Here is a 13,715-nt window from a genome sequence, read left to right on the forward strand (position 1 = left end):
TTTAGTTAAAAGTCTGCATGCATGAACAAATGTGTGCATACAAATGTGTGTGTGTGTGTGTATGTATGTATCTTACACGATACACATAAAATAAGTTGGCCTAAGTGATGAGAAACAGAGATCCCAAATAAGGAGATTAATGGCAAGCACACAAAGGGGTGTGGACTCAGGTCTCTGGACCCCAGACCAGTGTAACATTTCTGCAGCTAAAAGAATCTACTGTGAAGTTATTCTAAGCAGCTCTTCGTGTTGTGAATTCAAGGTGGGTCATCAGTATATCTGAAGCCTGTATATGAAAATAACAATTCTTTTTCATCCTTAACAAAAATGGCCAAGAATTCCCCTTGTGTGTCAGTCCCTGCTAACTGCTCCATGTCCCCCAAGCATGAAGAGCGGTCACCAAAACCCTGCTGCCTTTATGTCCACCCGGCATCAAACAGGACTTGTCCTCACAGAGCCCTCGGGAATGTGAAGCCATCATCCCATTCACCACCCAACCTCCTGCTCCCCTAGGGAGAGGCTCAGGAACAAGCAGGAGGATGTGCCGGACTGGGAAAGAAGGAAGGGTTAGGAGGGAAATGTACACCCTAGAGGGAAGAAAGCATACACCATCAGGAAAGATCAGAAACCATCTCCTAAGAGCAAATGGGAAAAAGCGTCCACAGCTCTGCTCCAGGTGGATGCTACGCCTTGCTCTTCAAGGTCATGACAGGTAGCAGGAAGGTAACGTGGCAAGCCTGCCTTCCAACAGGCAAGGAACAATCATGAGAGGAGTGTGATGCCTGCCAGTTCCACTGAGAAAAATAATGAGGGGTCACAGGTCCAGCCCAACCTCACATCCTACAGTGTCACCCAACTCTACACCTCCAGAGAACAGGCTTCCACCCTCCGAGCAGTTCCAAGGACTCCGGAGAACCTTCCATCCCTGCAGGTGCACAGAGGATGGACTCCCACCCTGACCACATCCACGGTGTTACAGTGAAATTCACTGTGTGAGAACCAATGGCTGCAGAGTTACAGCAAGGTTGAGTTTCTGATGAAATTCTGCTCTTTCTTGCTATAATTAGTCACGCCATTTTAGCAGAAATGTCTCTCTGAGTTTGCATAAGGACCTGAGCGTATTCTTACAGAACAGTCACACTGCTCAGTTCCCATTCAAGCTCTTGTCTTCTGACCCACTCATAAGTTACCTTAAATTCATTTGAGGGAATGCACGTTGCTGCCTGCAGTTCATTCATACTCAAAACTGTGTAAGGGGGCAGGGGGAGGAGAAGGAAGGCAAGAATAGAGGTGATGTTAGCGACACACGCACATCCGTGAAAGTTCAGAGAGGTCTGGGGAGATGGCTCACCATGTAAAGTGCTCGCCATATAAGAGACAGAAGTTCGCATTCCCAGAAACCCACACAAATGCCGGGTAGACATAGCCTCCTGCCAGTAATTCTGGCCTCAGAAGTCAGAACAGGGGATCCCCAGAGCAAGGTGGCTATCAGGAGTAGCCATTTCAGCGAGCTCCGGGTTTAAAGAGAAACTCTGCTTCAGTGAATGAGGTGGAAGAACACTGGCGGGCGGCTCCCAACATCAACCTCTGGCTTCCATATGCAAACACATGCATGTACACCCACACAGATGTGTGCCTACATGCATGCAAAAACGTGTGCGCACGGGCACATTTGTTCATGCCCAAGCATATCCCAGAGATGGCTTTTTAACCTCCATTCACCCAGTAGGGGCTGTAATTTCATCACTGACTTCCAGGAAACGAGTGATCAGTTCTTTCCTGAAAGGGCTGGCTGCCTTCCTCTGTCTGTCTCTCTCTCTCTCTCTCTCTCTCTCTCTCTCTCTCTCTCTCTCTCTCTCTCATTCTCCCCCCTCTCTCCCCTTTTTAATTTTGTTGAGTGCCCAGGAGGTGCCAGCAAGCAGAGATCTCCTGGGCTCAAACCAAGATGAACTCTTCCTGGCAGAGGCAATGCAGGTCCAAGAGCAGAGGAATAGAACTCGGAAGCAACAGATCTCAAAGATGCAAGCAGGAAGGGGATGCTCATGACACTGAGGTCGCAGTCCTGGGAATCAGGCAGTGGAGTGCTGAGGGAATTCAGCCAGGGAAGAAACTGAACCACCCAGGAGAAGGGTGCCCATTATATCTCAGTTAAGCCAGTGAGGTAGCGGTGTGGGGCTTCCCCACCTGCTGGAAACCACACAGAAGCCTTAGCCCTGTGACAGCCCAGCCCTGTCTGCTGTTTGGCACTGATGCTGTGGGACTTAGTAATTGCTTCTCTTGCAGGTACAGGGAGTCACTGCTCCTACTGTAATACTTAGGCAGCCTTGAGAGTTAGGCAGATGTGGGTCTAAATCTGGCTGTTTGAGCTCAACTGTTCCTTCAATCCATCTACTCAATAGTTAATGAAGATCTACTGTGTGGCAACCTTCCCCTAGGTCCTGAGGAATACAGCCAAAAGGCAAATATTTCTTCCTTGATGGTGCTTAGCAAATTCTTTGGGTCTCAGTTGCCTTATCTATAAAATGGGAAACATAGCCGGGCAATAGTGGTGGCGCAAGCCTTTAATCCCAGCACTCAGGAGGCAGAGCCAGGTGGATCTCTGTGAGTTCGAAGCCAGCCTGGTCTACAGAGCGAGATCCAGGACAGGCACCAAAACTACACAGAGAAACCCTGTCTTGGGAAAAAAAAAAAAAAAAAAGGAAACACGTACCTAACTTTATAGCAAAATGAGTGACAGAAAGCACTTAGCACAGTAAATGCTCAAAAGCCAGTGCCTTTTATTGAACAGAACAAACTTAACCCTGACTCACAACAGGAGGAACTACCTGTGGCTCACCTCTGAGCACCCGTGCCAATCACAAGGAAGATGCTCCACAGTTAATTCACAAGTGAATAAATACCTATGTAGCTAATAGGCACCATGGCATGATGGCTGATACTCACGATTTTTCTCCAGGCCACGGAAGTTTTGCTGCTTGGACAGGTGAGGGCACCAGCAGCTTTTTCTTAAAAACAAACAAAGAACCATACACAAGCATTTTCAGCCTTTTTGTAAACATGACAAGTGTCACTGAGTATGAGTATTCCAATTCAAATGATTCATTTGACAGAGATGTCCATGGACAGCTAACGTGAATGCCCGCCCATGACTTTCCTAAGTACAAAGTGAGGACAAGCTGGCCAGACATCGGGTTAATCCTAAAGATAACCCAAAAAAGTAACAAATTCAGCAGAAGAGCTAAGAGATGATAATTGGTAAGGATGTAAATGCTGCATAAATAAATTGTCATAAAATCGTCATGGCTTCAACAGCCAAGGCTTGTTTGTCCTTTACAGTAAGTACACATCCAACCGCAGCTGAGTAGAGGCTTCGTTCATTAAGTGACTGGGACCCCGGTCTCAAAGAGGCCCTGTGCTTCTGTGTACATCACACCATGGAAGGTAGCTCTGGATGGTGTTACACCTCACATTTAATGTTCTATCATGAAAGTGATACAAGTCACTTCTGATGCAGGCCTAAAAAGAGAGACTAGGTGGTTATGGGGACAGTTAAAGTCTGCACTACAGATATCAAGGCGCAAGAAGCTTTCTAATATGCGTTTACTGCAGAGTACATAAATAAAACAGCTGGACAGCTGTAAGAGTCACACAACCTTGACCCTAAGACAGTATGCAGTTGTCATTTTAGAGCAGAGACCTCACCACAAAAACACCTCAGGCAACATAAACCTCAACTCTGGAGTTCTTAGAGAAATTCTTCTTTTTCCTATAAACTCCTTAGTGGGATCCAGCTAAATGTTACTTAAGAGTGGAAAAGCTTATGCAACTGGAAAACATCTAGCATAAAACAAATTCTTCTACAGATTTAAAAAGGAGAGGAAAGCAAAGGCTAAGACTGGAAAGTCCAAGCAGCCCCTCCCATAAAAGCTCGAGAATGCCTAACAGGTGACGGAAAGGAAAAGGTCCATTGGCGGGTTCGGGAGCACCGTTACAGCACCTCTGACTTTGTTCTTTAACACAATGAAGCCAGGACAAGACCAAAATCACACCGGACAAGGTCATCAAGGGCTCCGTAAATGGTCCCGACAATGAGCAGAAACCTCCACCCTACAGCCCTGAACAATGATTCACATCCCATTAGTAATTCTTACATTACTCATTCCTTGCTTCCTGGCTAATGTGAGGCCATCAATAGAAGCTAATACTAACCTTCAGGAAGCTTTGGCTTTGTTCTCAGAAGATTGTAGGTTAACAGAAAGCCAGGGCTTACAGTGGTCCAATCACATTCTTATCCCACATCCCTGAGGTCTGTTCTGTGCCCAGCTTCCCCACTGCCCTCATTCACACTAACACTGAATGTCACATACCCAATCCTTGACTCCCAACCCCATCTTCAATCTAGAACTAAGCTGCCTACTCAATCTTAGTTGAACCCTACTTTTCCAATATTATTTCTATGGCTCTTTATCCTGTCCAGCTAAAGACAGGATGAGCCTAAAAGTCAAAATGATACTGTTTTGAATCCCACTCCCACTACTTACTAGTTCTGTAATCTTGGGCAAGTTCCTTAATGTCTCAGAGCTTTAATGCTTCCATCTGCAAAACAAATATGGTAGTGTCTGCTTTGAGGAACCTTTAAGAAAATACACATCAAAGAAGGTTATGTTGGGCTGCAATAATGTGTAGCAGGCTTTCTTTGGGGCCACCAACCAGCTCCCAAATCATGACATGGAGACTGATTATTAGTTATGAATGCTCGGCCGTATATTATGCTTCTTCCACTAGCTCTTACAACTTAAATTAACCATTTCTCTTCATCTACATCTTGCCTCGGGCTTTTTACCTTCCTTTCATTCTGTATGTCCTACTTTCCTGCTTGATCCATGGCTGGCAACTGCCTGACTGGCTGGCCTGGGGCGTCTTCCTCTCTTTCTCCCTCGTTCTCTCTTCTCTGTCCTACTTATTCTCTCTGCCTACCAGCCCTGCCTATCCCTCTCCTGCCTAGCTATTGGCCATTCAGCTTTTTATTACACCAATCAGGTGCCTTAAGCAGGCAAGGTGAAACAGCAACCCATCTGTACATAGTTAAACAAATGCAGCATAAACAAATGTAAGACACCTTTACAAAGTTAAAGCAATACTCCACAACATAAACAAATATAACATATCTTTACATAGTTAAAGCAATATTCCACAACAGGAATGTCTTGCAGATAAAGCAGTTCTTTTGCTTTATTCAGTAAGAAGTACAGGAGGCAGGTGTGGTGGCACTCGGCACTTGGGAGACAGAGACAGTTTATCAAGAATGCAAGGCCAAGCCGGGCGGTGGTGGCGCACGCCTTTAATCCCAGCACTCGAGAGGCAGAGCCAGGTGGATCTCTGTGAGTTCAAGGCCAGCCTGGTCTCCAAAGCAAGTTCCAGGAAAGGCGCAAAGCTACACAGAGAAACCCTGTCTCGAAAAAAAAAAAAAAAAAAAAAAAAAGAATGCAAGGCCAGCCAGGACAACAGGAGACCCTGTCTCAAAACAAAGCACAGTAGTGAAAGACAGGGTAGGCCATCAAAGCTAAGATCCTTCCAGGTTCTGACTCTGTCATTAGTTATATTTCATTTCGTTTTGTTTCACTGAGCCAGAGCTTAAACACAAGACTAACGCAGCACAGCTTTGCTATGGTGAAGACACGGTCCAGCTTCAGTGTTATAGTTGGCTTTGCCTATCCAGGTATTATGCCTGTGTTCCCAGCAGCAGAAGAGTGTCAAAAGCTGCTGGAGTGTACCAACCATGTGTGCCCTCTTTTTTAAGCTTTCTGGAAAACCCCCACCCAATAATTTCTACTTCTATCATTATTAGACCTCTGTCTCATGTCTTCTCTATGATGCAAGAGAGTCTGGGAGGTTAAAATAGGCATATGCTTATGTCAAGATTGGGTTTAGTTAAAAAAGCAGGAGTGGGGTGAAGATTGGATAGGCAACCAACCAGGTCTACTCTAATAGTAAATTAGTGCTATGCAATGCAAAGTACCTAGCACACAGTTACTTGATAAAAGTTACACTACAGCCGGATGTGCTGACACTCACCTATAATCCCAGCACTTAGGAAACTGAAGAAGGAAAACTGACAAGTTCCAGGGCAGCCTGAGCTAAACAGTAAGGTTATATCATGAAAACAAAAAGTTTAGGCTATAAAAACTACTGCTAATACAGTTGTCCTTGCTGTTCATCTTACTTGCTTTCTGGCTAAATGGAGTAACTTGGTTATATCTAGAAGTGCCCCTCACATCCCTACAAAATTGTCTTAGCTGCATTAAACATTGTGAGCAAGACAACTTATAAAAGAAAGCATTTAATTTGGGGCTCATGGTTCTAGAGGATTAGAGGGTCATGGCCATCATAAGGAACACAGCAGCAGGCAGGAAGACACGGTGTTAGAGAAGGAACTAAGAGGTTACATCCAGACCCACAGGCTGTGGGCACAGGAAGGGCTCATGGGAATGGTATGGGCTTTTGAAACCTCAACATGCCCCCCTCAGAGACACACCTCCTCCAACAAGGCCACACCTCCTAATCCTTCCCAAACAGTTTCACAAACTGTGGACCAAGCATTCAAATACACAAGCCTGCAGAGGTGTCGGGGGGGGGGGGGGGGGGGGGTTAGGGGGGATTCTCATTCAAACCACCACAAGTATCTACTGCTCTAGCTGTCGCTCTAATTCCCTCCCTGCAAATCGAAGAAAACAGCATTTCATCCAAGAACTCTTTTTCTACCACCTACTCCTAACAGTAAGTTCCAAAAGGCCAGCTCCCCAACCCTGGCCCACACCACTGCATTAACAATTATGTCACAGAATACTAAAAACAAAAATAGTGTCCTAATAAAGTAACACATGTGTACATACACCTGCTGTGACCATCAGCCTTCTAGAGTCAAATATGGTACATTCCAAAGCACAAAGGTTAAACAGTGTGTGTGTGTGTGTGTGTGTGTGTGTGTGTGTGTGTGTGAGAGAGAGAGAGAGAGAGAGAGAGAGAGAGAGAGAGAGAGAGAGAGAGAGCATAGAGATGAGGATAACGGGTTAAAGACTGCATTCTCCAAGCATGAGAGGGGGCTGGGGAGACGGCTCAGTGGGTAAGAGCAAATAAGCATGAGGACCAGACTTCAGATCCCCAGCACACATGTACAAGCTGGGAAGGGCCATGTGCCTTTAATCCCGGCACACACTATGGAGTGAGGAGTGGAGAGAGCGCTCTCAAGGGAATAATAGTGTTGGACACCCAGCATTCTCCTCTGGCCTCTATATATCCACATATGGGCACACATTCAAATACCACACACACACATACACACACATACATACACATACACACACACATACACATACACACCAAAAGAAAAAGAATGAAAAGAAAAAAATATATACAAATAAGTAGTAATTGTTGCCAGGTGTGGTGGCGCACGCCTTTAATCCCAGTACTCAGAAGGCAGAACCAGGCAGATCTCTGTGAGTTGGAGGCCAGCCTGATGTACAAAGTGAGTTCCAGGACAGCCAGAACTACACAGTAAGACCCTGTCTCAAAATCACAAAAAGAAGGAAGGGAGGGAGAGAAGGATGGAGGGAGGGAGAGAGGGAGGGAAAGAGAGAGGGAGGGAGGGAGGGAGGGAGGGAAGGAGAAGGGGAGGGAGGGAAGAAGAAAAGAAGGGAGGAGGGAAGGAAGGAAGAAAGGAGTAATAATTGTAAAATCCTCCACACTTTGAACCCACATGGAAGCAGAGATGGTAGTTCACTGAGCCTTCCCTCCCCTACCACAGGCAATCTACCACCAAGGTTGGATTCCCCATGTAACTCCTTGGTCCAAGAAAGGGTGTCTGTGGAGGTCACACTTGCTTATGTGGTTTGCCTAGATGCTGGACTGCATTTGCCATAGCAAGAGCAAACCACAGGTAACTGCTACCCCTTCATCCTGGGCCCTGGAACACACGTGGAACACACCAGAACTCAGCCTACAGCTCACAGTCAAGATGCTCCCAGAAGCTGAGCCTGCATTAGCCTGGGCTCATGAGTGTGCAAATGAAAACCTGTTGCTATAGAACAGGGAACTGAGTGATACAACACGATCATTTGGAATATGTTGACATTTCTCATCTGCTCATTTACTTCTGTCCCTTTCCTTCATCTAAAAGAGAGCAGACTGAAGACTCTCTGGCTGCAGCCAGTGACTTCTATCTTGGAACCAATCGTCATAAACTTGCAAGACTGGTGCTTTTCTGCTTCTTGTTCGTTCCACTACCTTATAAAAGAAGGAAACCTGAAATAAACTACGGAAGAACTGTATAAATGTCACTGAAACTAAACTAGTAGCCGGCAAGAGGTACACCATGTGATGTGCAATGGTGACAGGTGGGCTGCTTTTAAAAAGCTAGCAGATAGTCTAGGAAAACGGGTGTACCAAGCCAACCTAACCGGAGTCATAGCCTGTCCACCAAGGCGAATCTGTGGGCAGCACGACTCACCTCCCTCATCGTTCACAATACCTGCTCTGGTAAACCTCCACCACTAAGTTTCACCAGGGATGGAGCTCATGGTACCTAAGTCTGTGGCCTTTCACAACACAATGAGTGAGAGAGAGAGAGAGAGAGAGAGACTGAGAGACTATTTTGTAAGTATATTTAGTCACTAATGAACAGATATTTTCTTGCAAGTGAAAGAAAGATGAAACTTTAATCCCTGGGGATGCAGGAAACCAACTGACTGATGTTAAAAGCATTTACTCAACCAAGACACACTTAAATTGGAAATTTGAGGTATCAAGAAAAATAAAAGAGCATGAATTGTTTTACTTTCTTTTAAATCATCATCCTCAAGTTTAGAACTAGTTGGCCAAAAATGCTCTATTAGAAGCACACAAGGCCGGGTGGTGGTGGCGCACGCCTTTAATCCCAGCACTCGGGAGGCAGAGCCAGGCGGATCTCTGTGAGTTCGAGGCCAGCCTGGTCTATAGAGTGAGATCCAGGAAAGGCGCAAAGCTACACAGAGAAACCCTGTCTTGAAAAAAAAAAAAAGAAGCACACAATACACAAAGTTGTTAAATTTGCCTATTGGCAAAAGCGAGTCACTTCAGACGACCGGGCAAGCAGGCAGGCAGGCATAAGAACCATTAACATAGCAGTGGGCTCTTCACAGGGTGGGCTCTCTGTACACTGGGGAGTCCCTGCTTCACACTGGACTTGTGCAGACCACAGGATCAAAATCTGAATTCAAGGCCACGGCAAGGTCACACGGGCTCTGGGTCAAACAAAAGGACTTACCATCACGGTATAGAGTGGCAATATACCGAATTCCATTAGTCTCCACTAGTCTAATTTGGGGAAAACAGCGGCACCCACCTCATATGGGCTCTGCTAAGTTTAGAATAAGATAACTTACGTATACCATGACTACAGCAACAGTAATAATACCTCTTGGCACACCTGGCATCCACCGTCCTAACCAGCACGGGCCAGTTCACAATTCACTCATATAAGGCTGAATCCACAGCATTATGTTCACATCCAGGTCCAGCTCCCGATAAGGTGACATCTCCCTGGGTGCAACACACTGTTTTCTAATGAATTTGGGGAGAAAGGTCCTGAAAATCAGCCTCTCACTAGAACAAAGTAAGAAGACCTGGTCCTTCATCCCTGATTTATCCATCCAAGTCTCACAAGCCATACCTCCTTCCCCCGAAAATGTCAAAGGCTTTTATTAGAGTTCAGGAGCAAACCAACAAGATGTCTCGCATGAGAGGGTAAAGTCCTTTACCTCACCGCCACCTCCATCCCAACTGACACCCCACCAAGGAGAACCAGGCAGCCCTCACTGCTAACACTAACTCAACATGAGTTGAGTTAGACCGTCCAGTCTCAAAGAATCCTTTCTATTCGTGTGAACACTGGTAAAGCACGCTTCTCTGCTTCAAAAACACCTCATGAGCCCACCAGACCTGATTTAAGGACCAAACTACATACCCAGAAACAGTGTGAGTTCACAAGGACAAGGGTAGGGTGACCAGGAGACAGAGTGCCACACCCTTCTCTCCGACAGCTCCACAGTCAATGCATCTCTTATAAAGAAGACTGCAATTCTGGGGGAAAGGTAGATTCTGCCAACCACCCCAGCCACCCCAGCATCCCATGTCTGTTTCGTTCTTTACACAGATTCATTTCGTGTTTAAGCCAACGACCTCAGCATTCCCAGCTACAACTAGTGGCGGCCAGGGAAGACAAGAGACCACAGGTCGAACCTACTTGCTTCTAAGCCCATTTTCGAGGAGTTTGCTTCCCGCGGCTCTGCTTCTCACAGCTGGAGCTCCTACCAGGTGGAAACCAATGGTTAAGTAAAACCACTGATTTTTAAAGAGCCAACCAGGAAACTAACCATGACAAGTGGGAGCAGCCCTCCTCTCCCGAGCATTGATTGGCTCTTGGGGTTCCACCGGTCCCGTTCGACCCACATAAGTGGCAGGTGTGGCTGTCAGTCATGGAGAGAGCTGACAATTCACCGCTCCAGGAGTAAATTGTCTTTCATCCAGCAAAGGCAGGTAACCGCCTAAAATTGATCTTCTCCTAACAGAGCGGACCCTCCCTCTGGCGACGAGGAAAAGGACCCCTGACTACAAAATAAATTATGTAGGGCCGAACAGAGGAGAGTTTACGGGTACTATTTTATTATCACACAGCAAAGGAGCCCTAATTCCTCACTGTCCTAAAAATGATCTTTCAAAGGCTCGGACAGTAATAATAATTTTTTTAAAGGTACCTCCTTGTAAGTAGCCCTTGTATAATTAGGAGACGAGGAGAGAGGAGGGTAGGAATGCTGTTTAATTTCACATCATATTCTTTTTCATACACCACCTCCTACCCCTCCCCAGTAAATCATCTTCATCTTCCCAGGCATGGATTTCTCGGTTTTTTTTAAACCTGCGTCCCCACCATCCTCCCGGAGCCCACCCCAGACAGCTAGGCTCACAACCCCCGGGGCTGGGGTTCCTCTGTTCTCCACTTTATTCAGCTTGGGGTTCCGCGAGACCCCCGCCCTTGCGATCACCCCACCCCTGCCCGCAAGACGGCAGCCAGGCGCTAGGGGTGGGGGGTCTGCAGAAAAGAAGGGCGAGGACAGTGAGGGTGGCTACGGGAGAGGGACTGCAGGAGGTGGCCCGGGCCGCCGGGGCGGGCGCCAGAGGAACTGTGCACTTGTTCCAATCCGGGGGTTTAGACACCGAGGCAAATCCGCCCTTAGGCCGCCCCATCCCTTCCCCCGCCCGAGAGAGCCCCGAGGAGGCGGCTGCGTCTCCCCTCGGCTCCCCCGATAACGCATTGCAGCTGCCCACGAGCGGCGGGGACCCGCACGAGGAAGCCGGGCCCCGGCGTCGGCGTCTCACCTTAGCGATGCTCGCCCCGGCGCGGTCCCACATGGATTTTTACAACCTCGCGTGGCCGCGGCTCCGGGCGGCCGGGAGGAGCCGGAGCGACCGAGGAGCGCGAGACGGCGGAGCGCTGGGAGCGCGGGCAGCGCGGGGAGGTGGCGGGGAGGTGGCGGGGAGGTGGAGGGGAGCGCGGCCAGCGCGGAGCGCCGGGGCCGGGCCGGGCGGGGCCGAGGGGGCGGCGCCCGCCGCAGTCCCGACACGCGCGCTCACGGCCGCTCGCTCGCCCAGGCCCTGACTCACATTCCCAGCATTCCCGAGGAGCCCAGAGGGGCCCGCGGCTGGGGCCTGGGCACCTCCGCGGGGGGCAGCAGAGAGTCGAGTGCGCGCCCGCTCCGCAGCGCCTCCTGGCAACCTCCAGCCCGAAGCACCTGACCCCCCGCGCAATTCTCCCCCAGAAGCCCCTCCAAAAGCTGCCAGACACTTCTGGGGAACAAGGACAGCAAGCACTTGCCTTTTAACTTTAACCTATAGAACTAGGTTGGGGGTTCCTATCTCCTGGCACCATCCCATCGCTTCAGGATCCTTAGAAGGGTGGGTTCCACAAGATACCTACTTTATTGCCACTTCCTCGCCCCCCAAGGAAAGGCCAGACAGGAAGGTGAAAAGGAGAGCAATTAAGAGGGTCCTGTTCATCACATGCGTTGGGTGTCTCATCTGATTGCCATTTAAAGAATAAAGATGGGCCCTGAGTTTCATGCAAGCACACGTTTCAGGTAAAGTGCACGAGGTGGACAAGGTTTTCACTGGCAAAAAGCTTCTACTCAACAAGAGGTCTTGAACCCCTGCTGCTGCCACTTCGCATTAGTGAAGGAAACGTCAGAGGCATCTCCAAATTTGGTCCCTCTTAGTGAGTAGTCAATTCCAGAACAGCAGTGATTTCCTTTATGTCCTGATGAGTCTGCTTCCAGCAACTTCAGTGGCCAGACACGAATGTCTCCTGCTGGGAAGCTCACGCAAATAAAGCGGATCCGGATCCAGCGGTGGGGTGAACAGGGGGGTGGAATATTATTAGCACGGTGAGTGGGGACAATCCTTCCTCCCACCCTAGGAGGGAGAAACTCCTATGTTAACCGCTCAGAGAACCGTAGGATGCCTTCCTATAGCAGCCTAAAGGCTTCTTTTTATAGCCATGCCATTTGAGGTTTTTCATAGCCTCTGAGTCGCATACTCTTCTTTCCATTCCCAACAAAGAGTGCTCATTCTCCTAACCCTGATACTTGAAGGACAAAACCAAACTACACATTGTGTGCTGCTACCGTGACCAAAACCAACCAACTCGGGAGAGGAAAGGGCTTTGTTGGGTTACACTTCCACAGCACAGTCCCTCATTAAGCAAAGCCAGGACAAGAGCACAAGGCAGGAATTGAAGCAGAGGCTATGGAGGGTCACTGCTTACTGGCTTGCTCCTCGTGGCTGGCTCAGTTTGCTGTCTTACTCAGCCCAGACAGGACCCTGAGCCCAGGGAGGGCCCCACCCACAGTGGGCGGGGCCCTCCCACATCAGTCATCGATGCCCACAGGCCAATCTGATGGAAGCAATTCCTTAGCTGAGGTTCCCTCTTCCCGGGTGACTCTAGCTCATATCAAGTTGACAACACTAACCAGCACAGTGACCATGTGTTTTAAATACATGTATTATACATGGATGCATATATATGCGTCAGCACTTACACTTTCTCAATCACTCTCACAAAAACTGTAAAATGTTAATAATCTTTCGAAAAACCAGGTGATATACCCGAGGTGGCACTATTATGGATTTTTTTTAATGCAGTGTTCAACATTCACTATTGATTGCATTCATTCTCTCTTCCTTTGACCTGTGGGTTCTAAGTAGGAATCCCTGGATGTTCAAAAGATAATGTAGTATATGTATAGAGACCCAAGAATATTTTACACACACACACACACACACACAGAGAGAGAGAGAGAGAGAGAGAGAGAGAGAAAGAGAGAGAGAGAGAGAGAGAGAGACTCATGGTTTTCAATAGATTTCTTTCAAAGGAAGTTATTTACTCAGAAAAAAAGAAGATGAACGAATAGTCATTTTACGTACAAAACAAAGGACTGGAGACTTTAAGCAAGTCATCTTCATCTTCTCTGGGACTTAGTTCCCCATCTGAAGATTTTAAAAGCTAAATTAAAGGAGAACTCATCCAGCTAAGATTCTCTAGCTTAAAGTTAGATATGTGTGTGTGTGTACATATGTACACAGACATACCACCCCACCACACACCAAGGGCTAACAAGCAGCCATTC

At 47.8% G+C, this 13,715-nt stretch overlaps 1 protein-coding gene across 16 annotated transcripts in view; it reads right to left on the bottom strand.

Moving 5' to 3' along the window:
- Positions 1-11,588, bottom strand: part of Erc2 (ELKS/RAB6-interacting/CAST family member 2) — a 906,926-nt gene extending 895,338 nt beyond the window's left edge. For 4 of the 16 annotated variants that reach the window (XR_008217165.1, XR_008217166.1, XM_052733784.1 and 1 more), the window contains exon 1: positions 11,413-11,588. The gene's annotated coding sequence lies outside the window, so the exon portion shown is untranslated. Of the gene's footprint in view, positions 1-4,541; positions 4,576-10,279; positions 10,397-11,412 lie in introns of those variants that run through there. The other 12 variants (XM_052733788.1, XM_052733789.1, XM_052733796.1 and 9 more) reach the window with 7 other exon arrangements.
- Positions 11,589-13,715: the final 2,127 nt, after the last annotated feature.

The sequence above is a fragment of the Peromyscus californicus genome, unplaced genomic scaffold, assembly GCF_007827085.1.
Source record: "Peromyscus californicus insignis strain IS unplaced genomic scaffold, ASM782708v3 Scaffold_12__1_contigs__length_115047231, whole genome shotgun sequence".
NCBI lineage: Eukaryota > Metazoa > Chordata > Mammalia > Rodentia > Cricetidae > Peromyscus > Peromyscus californicus.